The following is a 12041-nucleotide window of genomic DNA, read 5'->3' as shown; positions in this document are numbered from 1 at the left end:
GCAGTGACGGTTCCCGGCCACCCGCCGCTGTTGGCACCGGTCACTGTGCGGTGCGTGAGAGGAGAGGAGAGAGGAGCAGCTGTCTGCAAGGCCCCCCGTGGCATGCAGCGTGTAGCTCCTCCAGCAGCTCCCCCAGGAGCCCCTCCAGCAGCTAGATCAAAAGCCGCCGAAAGCCCTCAGTAAGTTAGAGTGGAGAGCGGAGAGCCGCAAGCTGCATACAGAGAGAGAAAGGCATTTGCCTGTATCCTGGCGATTGCAAGTGATGGAATTGCCATAGAGAGAGGAGACGCACATTTTTCATGCCCGAGTAAGCAGAGCTGAGCCCCTGTCTCCATCCTGAGCTCCTGTCTCCATCCTCAGCCCCGTCTTGTCACACCTCGCCTACGGGGAGAGCTGTGGAAAACTCCCAGAAATAATGAGCACACTAGTTACAGATCTTAAGTGTGAGGCGAACAGACGGATGAGTAACACAACACGCTTTCCTCCCCACAACTCAACTCAGAGCCTGAGTACAAAGCCTACATATAAAGACAAAAACAAGATAAAAACTATGCTCGCACCACTAAAGCCAATGCTAGATCAATCTAACAAAATAAGTATAAGCGATACGCAGCCCACTTCGGACCCATATCAATGGTTACATGACAACCAGGAATGCCCAGAGAAAACACAGGAAACTCTTAGCAACAATAACAATGATCTCAAATGCCCATTGAGCATTAACACTTTGGCTTCAAATTTAAACTCACTGTCAAAATCACAACCTCGCTAAACAATAGATAACAGTCCTGGAAAACCTGGCAACCAAAAACCTTCTCCCTTAGTACTACAATCTTTATCAAGGAAAAACAAGAAAAAAATGAAAAAGTTAAATAAAACAAAAAAAGATAAATGTCATGTAAAAGGGACCATCAACCATTGGTTTGCGCCAGTAAAACAAGACAACAGCAGTGAGAACCAGAAGGGTTGTGATCAGAGACATAAACCAACTACTACAGATCAAAATAGAGACACACAAATAAATGGTATAGCCAGCATTGAAACACCTCCACAGAGCCTCTTATGCACCTCAAGTGAGAATCCGACTAAAATCACTACTGAAAGATCTCCTGCGCCCAGTGACAACTTGAGGAAAGCACAGAGCCCTCAGACCAACGAGCTGCGCCAAGATATCAACTAAAAAGTTAACGCCGCACATGCAAGTGCCTACAATGACCCCCAAATTGAAAGCACATTTAACGCCCAACAGGAGAAAAACATCGTCCAAGTAAGCCTCAATGACTGCGAATTTGCCCCGGACCGCACCATCATCTCTAGGACTGAATTGCATACTCACACCACAAACACAAATTGGACCGGGGGGGCCTTGGTTCTTTGCAATAATCACGTGCGGAACTTATGTGAGCCCTTGGAAACTACTAAGGCTCCTTTAAAACTCACTTAACCTTTGCAAGACTCCCGGCATAATCTGTGAAAACCCGAAAGTCTTGTTATATCCCGAATATATCTCGCAGGGGAGCTGGGACATCCTCAATTGAGGGAACCTCCTGAAGCTCTGCGAAAGCATTCCAGGTCTGGAGAATATCAAATCTACAGATATCGAGAGAGTGGCTTTTTCCGGCCCAGGGCCGAGTGAACTAAATGAAACAACTGAGATAACCTTCTCCAACCAGACCATGGCGAATGCTTTGAAAGGATACAAAACACAACTGGACATACAAATTAAGCCTCCTCCTGCTACCAAATATCCAGAGATTTTGAAAAATAAAGGGCCAAATGACCAACAGGGAGATCAAGACGTGAATGGACAGAAAAGCACGAACAGCAGACACCCAACTTCACCTCCCACTGGATCGATCTTACATGGCTCTATAGGCGGCACACAAGCAAAACAGCGGAACAGCAACTCTATCCAAATCACCAAACACACAATGGAGGAAATCGTTCCTGTACAATTATGGGACATAGCAGCAAGGATTGGACCTGGCTCTCTCAGGCCTGAAATTCTAGCTCCTAATATCAATTTTGGCTATTTGCCGGGCAGCCATCCGGTACCAACAAAGATTACCACCGGTCACATCCAGCATAATAGCCCCGCTGCGAGTAATCAAACAATCACTATAATGTCTTGGAATGTTGCCGGGATACAAAAAGTTTTGCAAAGTCCAGGAGCAACCACACTCCTAGCAGGAGCAGATGTAATCTGCGCACAGGAAACATGGGCTACCTCTTCAACACCAATAGGGTACTACGCAGAATATTTCAAACCCGCAAGAAAGGCCAATATCTTCGGCAGACCGTCAGGGGGCATTTCAACATATGCAAAGCACGCTCTGAAAGTAAACTTTCCAGCAGTACAGAACACATCAGACATGTTTTTGGCTGGTATTTTGAAAGGCTTGTCTACGACAGACGTCCCCACATCAATACTCCTATTCAATGTCTATTACAACCGCCACGGGCCGGGCTCAAACGACAAATTCAACAGGCTATTAAACGAGATTGAAACTCTATTACTACCTTTTGCAGGCATGGACTCAATTATTCTGGGCGATCTCAACATGCATGACATAGGGCAAATGATCCCTGAAAATCATCATAAAGGAAGTATCAGAAGATTTAATGCCTTAATACGGGTCTATAAGTTGGCTACGACACACTGTCTAACCACAAAAGATAACCCAACTGCATTGATACCACCCACTTACAACAACCAGACAAAAATAGATTACATTCTACTAAGCAAGAGATTACAAAAACATATGTCAAACTATAAAGTCCACCCCCGGTTTGAAAGTGATCATGCTGCCCTTACCTTGGAGTTGTCCATTAGTGCGAAAACACAGTATGCTCTTCGTTGTATTGGAGCTACAAAGGGAGAAGAGTTATACAGACTCCTTAGAAGAATCAAATGGGAACCGTCTCTGTGCCAAAAGTTTGCCTCATGGAAACTAACATGGAAAGGCTGGCAGACTGGCCATAATGAGAAGGGCAGAATAGGAGAATGGTGCTCATTCGCATACGACTTAGCCTACCAACTTCGAGGGAGCGACAATCAAAGAACCCATGTCAATTCCGCTTACAAATTGGGATATCAACCAGCAATCAAGAAATGTTCAAGAGAACTTAACTCAAAACGTAGAGCTTATCGAGCAACCAGATCGGTGACTGAAAAATAAACCTAAGACAAGCGGTAAAGAGACATGCAACAGTGGTCTGGCAGGCAAAACGTGAACTTACAGAGCAAAATGGCTGAAGATTTTCGTGTTGCTTGCCCCTAGTAAAACCCAAGAGTTTCAGCAATATATAAATAAGGTAATCCATGGAACTTCCAATAGAGAAAACTCACTTAATGCAAGTACTTGGTCAGCCCACGTAAAAACTCTCTATACCAACGATTCAAAGAGATACCCAATTGAAATAACAACTTTCGGGGAACACCTAAATAAAGCATTGATTGAATCCATGGACTCCCCAGCCAATGCCACACTTGCTGAAACACAGGCAATACGAACAGTCTTGAAAAAAATACGCCACAACGGAGCCCCCGGACCAAATGGCCTGCCTGGCTCCCTCTTCAGAGAGGATATCAACTTTTCGGCTGAGAATTTGGGACAGTTGTATGCGGAGTGTAGGCTCTTGGCGGACGTCCCAGATTCCTGGAGAGGATCTCTACTACATCCAATTTATTAAAAAAGGCCCAAGCACGGACCCAAAGAACTACCGCATGATTGCCTTATTGGATGTGGAGAGCAAGGCCTAGGCAAGCACTCTCCTGATGGAACTAGTGGATTGGGTTAACAAGAAGAATCTGCTTCCTTTCTATCAGACTGGGTTTCATCCGGGAGGCTCCAGCCTAGATAACATCATTGCTTTATCATATTTAGTACAACAAACAATGGCTAAGAATAATCAGCCGCTTTTTGCCTGCTTCATTGATTACACAGCAGCATTTGACGGGGTAGACCGTAACATCTTATGGAAGAAATTGACCTGCTGGAATATCTGCCCGAAACTACTACAAGCCATTAGATTGCTGTATACTCAAACTTGGGTAAGAGTCAAACTCTCGTGCGAAACAGCCACAGAAAAAATCAGCACAGATCACGGGTTAAAGAAGGGCTCTGTGCTTGCCCCGCTGCTTTTTAATTCATACACAGCAGATTTGGGTAACACCCTGCACGTAGCAAATCTGACGACTCCCAGGATTGGGGGAACTAGAATCCAGTTGATACAGTACGCAGTGGAACTGGTTCTTTTGGACCACACTAAAGTTGGCCTTCAAAACGGCCTAACAGCACTAGCAGTGTATAATGCCAAAAACAAGCTGGTTGCAAACCCAATGAAATCTAAGATAGTGATCTTTGGCCGACATCCGAGAAAGAAGTTAATGAAATGGAGCCTGGGACCATTAACATTGTCCAGCACAGAATCGTACAATTATCTTGGAGTATGGATCAGTGAAACAGGTCGGCCACAGGCCCATCGACACAAGCTCCAAAATGGTCACTTACGCCATCTGAAAACTTAACGCCACCTTGGAAAGTCCAACGACCTCGGCTGTCCAACTAGTCCTGAGGGCAAAATTACTACCCTCCCTCAACTATGCGATACAGGCGTTTCCAGGCAAATTGGTGCACGACCTCGAAAAGATCAACTGTGCAGCCTACAAAAAGCTATTCTGTCTCCCGTCGTGCACAAGGAACACTTTAATCCGTTTGGAATTCAATCTTAACCGACAATCTGTGGAAGAACTGGAAGCATGGCAAAATACTTTTATTTAACCACTGTGGCCCCAGAGAACTCAATGAAGTTTGTTATAAACAAAATATTTAAAAACTCGGGCAACCAGTGGTCAACCGGTCTCACTTCAGCTAAAGACCTCTTGAACTTAGCTACAGAGAACTGGGATCCCAACATAATTACATACACAACTATTTAAACATCAATAAAAGAGCAAGTAAGAGCATGCTCTCGAAAACTGGATATTGAAGCTTTGACAGCCAGAGGCTACCAGGAGACCCAAATTGCCCTTCACACATCACATGGCCGCAAACCTCACCTTACACAGCCGGTGGGGAGGCAAGCCCTAAAAAGGATTCTTGCAGCTATACTGAAAGTGCTTCCATTAAAACATCTGTATCCTTCAGTGAAAGTAAGACCAGCGATTAGGGAGTGTTGCCTATGCCATTATATGCGTGAAACATTGGCTCACGTCTTACTATGCTGTCCTGCCCTGTTGTCAATCCGGCAAATCCATCTAAGGCTCATTCTCCTCCAACTGGGCATGCGGTCGGCAAAGGAGGCAGTCCTTCAGCTATATTTGCTAAACACGGTGAAGCACATGGCTAACTTTGGGAAGTTAATCTATCATGCCCCACAAGCCCTAATGGACAGGTTAACTATAGCATTGCAAGAAATTCATCTGGATGAAGGCCTAATGCAGTCCGGTCCCCTCTAAAAACTTGTCCGGTGCAGCCAAATGATCTATAGTTACTGCATTTTAGAAAATAAAATACTAAAGGGTGGTTTTTAGGATCAAGCCGTATATATACATTGTTATTTTATTCAATTTGAATTATTCTTTTCACATTGATTGTTCCTTTTTGTATTGGTTTTTATTAACCACACAAATAAAGTGTCATTGTCATTGTCATTGTCATTCCAGTTTGGACTAAGCCATTTGCAAATCAGTATTGTCCCCTGCGCCCAAAGGGAACAGTCCTGCCCGAACTGCCAGGCCAGGTCCTTCCTGAACTGGAAACAAGCATCCTAGGACCGGTTTTGAGCTTTCAGCCCTATTCAGCCAGGATAGCTTGGCTCCAGAAGCATGGAGAGCACGGGACCCACGTCGGGCATACCCGTCCCACTCGGGGTGACAAATGCAAAAACAACAATTGATGGACAGAATGCAGAAGAATGTCATACATTCATCCCAGTACAGAGATCTGGTCCTAAATCCATCATTTATTTGCTCGCCATTCCAGTTTGGACCGAGCCATATTCTAATCAGTCTTGACCCTGCGCCCAATGGGACCAGTCCAGCCCGAACTGCCAGTCCAGGTTCTCCCTGGACTGGAAACAAGCATTCTAGGGTCGGTTTCGGGCTTTCAGCCCTAATCAGCCAGATGATCTTGACTCCAGTGGCATGGAGAGCACGGGACCCACATCTGGGCCTACCCATCCCACTCAGGGTGACAAATGCAAAAAGAATAATTGACGGACAGAATGCAGGACAATGTCATGCATTCACCCCAGTACAGAGATCTGGTCCTAAATCCATCGTTTTTTTGCTCAGCATGCCGTTCCAGTTTGGACCCAGCCATATGCAAATCAGTCTTGACCCTGCAACCAATGGGGTCAGGCCAGCCCGAACTGCCAGGCCAGGTCCTCCTTGGACTAGAAACAAGCATCCTAGGTCCAGTTTCGGGCTTTCAATTGCCTGTCTTTTCCTTCCTCGCTCTAAGTGTGCCGGGTATGCCCAGACGTGGGACCTGGGCTCACTGTGCCACTGGATTCAAGCTATCCTGGCTGAAGAGGGGTGAAACCACGAAACCGGTACTAGGGTGCTTGTTTCCGGTACAGGGAGGGCCTGGCTTAGCTGTTCGGGCTGAACTATTCACATAAGGTGCAGGGTCAAGACTGATTTGCATATGGCCAGGTCTAAACTGGGATGGCATGGTGAGAAAAAGAATGATGGATTTACCTCAGATCTCTTGACTGGGTTGAATGTTTTGCATTCCTTCCATTAATTGTGTGCCTTTTGCTTCCTCGTCCAAAGAGGAGGTGGCAGCCTTGTGTATAAACTGCAATATGTCCCATCTCTTTTGCGTTTCTTCGATTTCCAGTCTCTGTTCCTACTCTCTATTGTGTCTCCACTCCTATAGGAGTCTCATGTGCCAACAGAAGTTGGTAAAGTATTGAGATGGTATCCCTCACACCAATATTTTTATAAAATGTATTCTCACATGGGGATTTCATTCTACTGGCCCCCGCTCAAATGTGTGGCTAAGTACCCTAATGCCTAATCTGTATATATTGCAATAGTTTGGTTTTGGGAATTTTATATATGTCCTTACATTGATGAAAAGTCTTGTGTGTCAGTGTGTCATGCATTTCTGGGATCATTTTGCAGCCTTCCACTCCCCATTTAAGAAAAGCGTAGCACTCAAGGGCTGCTGTAAATGTATTATTATGTTGGATAGCGGTATAGGGAGACACTTATGTCACCAACTCCTTGGTGTGAACAAATCTGTCCCATGTCTAGGGTGATGGCCACCAGTGTACTCCAACAGGCATTTGGGGGTCTGTGTGATTTCTCCAGCCAAACAAGCGCTCACAGAGGTCTCCGCACTATTGCATGGCCCATATGTCACCAGCTTTTCTTTGATAGTATGGTGGACTGTTCCTCCACCGGCCATAGTTGTGCTGCTGCATAGCAGTGTGGGATCCTCACCTGTGTCAAGAACTGCAGTGGCAGTCTAGTGGCCCCACCCTTCCAAATGAATGACATCAATTTTCGCTTCATGTGTTTTACACGGGAGACTCTAACCAGATAGAAAGTGCCTAAAAGATATACAGCAGTCTTATGAGTACATTCATTGTAATTGCGTTTAATGTATTCAAACCCGAGGAAACCATCAGGGCTAGAACCACGGGAACCACAGGTTTAGTTCAGGGGTGTAACATTGGCCCACAGCCCCTGCCGTGCGGGGGCAGGCATACCCATACTGGAGGAGTCCACCAGCCCCTAATAATGTGAGGCGCCCCTTCAGCATATCTTGCATGGGGGCCCACTCACGTTTTGTTACGCCACTGGTTCAGTTGGACTTGAAGGAGACTGGAGTGCTTCTTGGTTCCAGCAGGATTCTTTAGGTGAGTGGTAAGGGTGAAGCTTGTTCCACAGGGAGCAAGGCCAAGCCATGATTTGGGGTTGGGCGGAGTTTATATACCCTCTTGTAGATTCAACAGATGTTGCTAGATCATGTGAGGCACATGGTGCAAATAGCCACCTGGAAGGTCTTGAGCCTTGGAGAAAACATGTGCTAGTACGCTCTCTTTGACCTTACAGAATGGGAAGGTGCAACTTGATGAGCTGAACCAAATACCAGGAAATGAATGTATTGTTTTTGCTCAAACTTGCATAATGGAAAACAACATCACGGCCCCAATAATAGCAGGCGCAAAGCTTGCCATTGGCTCATGGGATTCTGTATGAAGCTTGCTGGAATTCAACGGAAAACCACACCAAGGCTCTAGTATCAGCGTAGGTACCGATAAACTATTGGTTCATGGATTCTGGGGAATGCTTGCAGGGATTCAAGAGCAATGTAATTGCAGGATCTGGGGGACACTTGTAAATACCCAAGCACAAATTTGTGTAACCCCATCTAGATAGTAGATTAGCCTTATTAGCCTTAATCTCTTGTGTGCCTGGTCAATAGGTTATACAGAAATGAAATTCAATAAAAAATAATAACCTCCTTATTTGTCTAGAGGTCAAGGTTTTCAAAGATCTGAGAAATTTGAGATTATTATGATCAGTGTATGTTGTGACAATATGCTGGGCCCCAAACTGGTTGTGTCGAAAGTCTTAAAAATATAGTTTAATTACCTCTTGTTCGACAATTGTTCAATTCTGTTCTGCTGGCAATTACTTTTAGGAAAAGAAGACAACTGGGTGAATGTGATCTGCTGAATTATCGCTTTCTGATAAAATTCCTCGCACAGCCAACTGGGAGGCATCTGCCTCCACAAAGGAAGGCTACATGGGGTCTGGATCCTTGAGTTCTGGGGCAATTGTACATTTCTCATTAACTAAGTTAAAGGCATCATTGGCCTCCTGGGACCACTCACAAGATACCTTCTTTCATAATAGTCTAGTGACAGCACATAAAATGTTAGAAAAATGGGTGATAAATCATTGGTAAAAGTTTGAAAAACCCAGGAAGCCCTGTACCTCCTTTACTGTGGTCCTTATTGGCCAACCTTTGATCACAAGGACCTTTTTTCTATCGATGGTCACACCCTCTGGAGACAAGATATTTCCCTGGAACTCAACAGACTGGGTATAGAATGTGCATTTATCTCACCTGTCAAAAATGGCATGTACTCCGAGTCATTGCAAGACTGTACTAACATGGTCTCTGCGTTCAGTCATGTTTTGTGAATAGATCGGTATTGTTAATCTATACAACAATGCAAATGGACAGCAAATCTTGCAGAACCTCATTGATGAAGTCCAGGAAGGGTGCTGGGGCATTACACAACCCAAATAGTGTGTGTCCTCAAGTAAAAAAAAAAAAAAGAAAAACGTAACTTGTGCTATGTAAAGCGCTCTGATACCTGATTCGGTTCGGGTCTAGTTCGAGCTATATAAAACTCGACAAAAAAAAAAATGTCATAAGTGTGTATTCCAAAAGTCCAAACTTGCTCCTAAAGTCTATCTCCATTCTTCACCCTCTTTTACTCGAATGAGGTGGTGTGCACCTAATAAGTTCAGTTTGGTGGACACACTGGATTTTTTAATCTGATCTAACAAGTCTGGAATTAAGGTCAATGGATATCTATTTTTTCCGATCACTTTATTCAATACTCTGTAGTCTATGTACACCTGCAAACCGCCATTCATCTTCGAAATGATGAAGAGCGGTGATGATGCAGGAGAGGTGGAATGTCCTATAAACCCTAAGGCTAGAATATCACCTTGGTATATTTTTTTAATGTACTGTTTTTGGCTCTGAGAGAGCATAAACTCAACTGCAGGTTAATACAAAACCCAAAATGTAGTCTATACAGCAATCAAATTCCCTAAGGGAAGGTAGGTGTGTAGCTATCTGTTCATCAAAGGCATCTTGAAAGTCCTGGTATGCTACTGAAAGCTAGTTCAGGGAGCCTGGTTTTGAGGCTGCACAATTCAAGGGAGACAGTGCTCCATGTGCTTTATTATAACAATGAGTTTGACAGTAAGGGGATCCCAAGGTTGGATGGACCAGTCAATGACAGGGTAATGCAGTTGAATCCAAGTAATCCATAAAATAGTGCCAAAGGTAGAAGTGTCTATGAGATCAAAGGTCAATATCTCAATATGCCCATTCTTACATACTAAAGATAATGGAATACTTTGCTATACAATCATCCCAGAAGAGAGCTTGGGGCCATCCACAGCTCTAACATGTTCTGGCTCATCTTTCCTAACCCATGGGATATGTAAATAACTGGCTAAGGCTAGTTCTAAGATGTTTCCGGTTGACCCAGAATCTACAAGCATTGGTAGGACCTGCCTCTGTTGGGCTGAAATAATAAGGGTGACTGCTATTGTTAAAAATCATGGAACCTTATGTGAAGTATTAGTCAAGTAATGGGAACCAGCTCAAGACCCGCACCTGACTAATTGACTCCTTTGCCAGCCGGGCTCTCTAGCTTTCCTGCACCATGTCAGATGTCAAGGCACTAAGCACTGGCTTTCTCTATGGCAATCCATAACTCCCTCGTTTTCTCTGGGGCTCTCATTTATCCCCCCCCGGGCCCCTCCACCAAATTTTTGGACTCTGTAGGGGATGTGTTGAGTGATCTGACTCTCAGGTTCTATAACTTTTCGGTGTTGGGTGATCTAAACCTGCATCTCGAGGCCCCAAATGATCCTGGAGTCAGCTGTTTTCTGGACACAATTGACGTGTTGGGTCTCACTCTTGTGAATCGGGAACCTACCCATCAAGCAGGGCATCTACTAGATTGTATTTGCTCCAATTTTTCTAGGCTGATAGCCAAACCACCTCGGCCTCAGGTATGGACAGACCATTTTTTAATCCCTTTTTACATAGTTGGGACTTGGAAACCCACTATAAATTTTTTAAAATGTAATGACAAACCTTACACGAAAATTATTCCAGACTGGAAGTCATGAGCCAGCAGACCTGATATTGCTGACGAACTTAAGAATAGGCCACCAGTCTTTGTTGACTGTACCTCGTCGGACTATCAGACCTTTTGTGATTGGATTGCTGGAGTAGGCACGCTGCTCAATCCATCTAGAAACGAGAACTTTAAACCTAGGACGACAAAAAAAAATGCCCTTTGGTTTTCACCAATGCTTAAGCTTGAACTAGGCGAAGTAAAAATATTAGAACGGAGATGGCGTCGTAACTACGACGCCGCTGCACGTATTATCTATCTAGCAGCAAGACGGAAGTATCACACAGGAATAAAGCTAGCAAAAAAAACATACTATTTACAGGCTATCTCCTCAGCAGGTCAGGAACAAAAAGCAATCTTTAAGATTGTTAAAGATTTTATGCATCCCTCAGCTCTATCGCAAGAGATTCCTCCATCGCAAGATCTCTGTGATGCGATATCTGATTATTTTGATAATAAAATCCTGACCATTACTAAGACTTTCCCATCTGGAAATATCGCAACAATAGATGTTGACGAGATAGTGAAGACGACTTCCCCCCTCCGCTTCGATGAGTTCGCCCCAGTACCTTTGGAGGAATCTGCTAAAGCCATTTTGGCCAGCAAATCAGGTTCTCTGTTTGATCCCTGCCCCCCCCCCGGTGTTGCATCTTCTAAAAGAGATGGTTAATCCCATGATTAACAATATCATCAATTCCTCTCTAGCAACAGCAAGCATCCCTAATGATTGGAAATTGGCAGCTGTTAAGCCACTCCAAAAAAAGGCCCTCGCCGATCCTACTACCCTTTCCAACCTACGCCCGATTTCCTTGTTACCCATTCTTTCTAAGCTGACTGAAAAGTTTGTCAACAGTCAACTGACTAACTTTTTGGAGAAGAATAACGTTCTCCATCCCAATCAGTCAGGATTTCGGTCAGAACACTCGAACGAATCAGCCCTATTATTCACTGCTGAAACTTTAAGGGCAGCAATGGACCAAGGAAAGCAGGCCGTCCTCATCCTACTTGACCTGTCGGCAGCCTTCGATACCGTATCCCATAACATCTTAATGGACCGGTTGGCTGCCGCAGGGGTAGGAGGACAGGTGTTGGCTTGGTGTAGGAACTTCCTTACCGACAGACGCCAA

This window comes from Lissotriton helveticus, chromosome 8 (assembly GCF_964261635.1).
Source record: "Lissotriton helveticus chromosome 8, aLisHel1.1, whole genome shotgun sequence".
In the NCBI taxonomy this organism is placed as follows: Eukaryota; Metazoa; Chordata; class Amphibia; order Caudata; family Salamandridae; genus Lissotriton; species Lissotriton helveticus.
Note: the sequence above shows the minus strand (reverse complement) of the source record.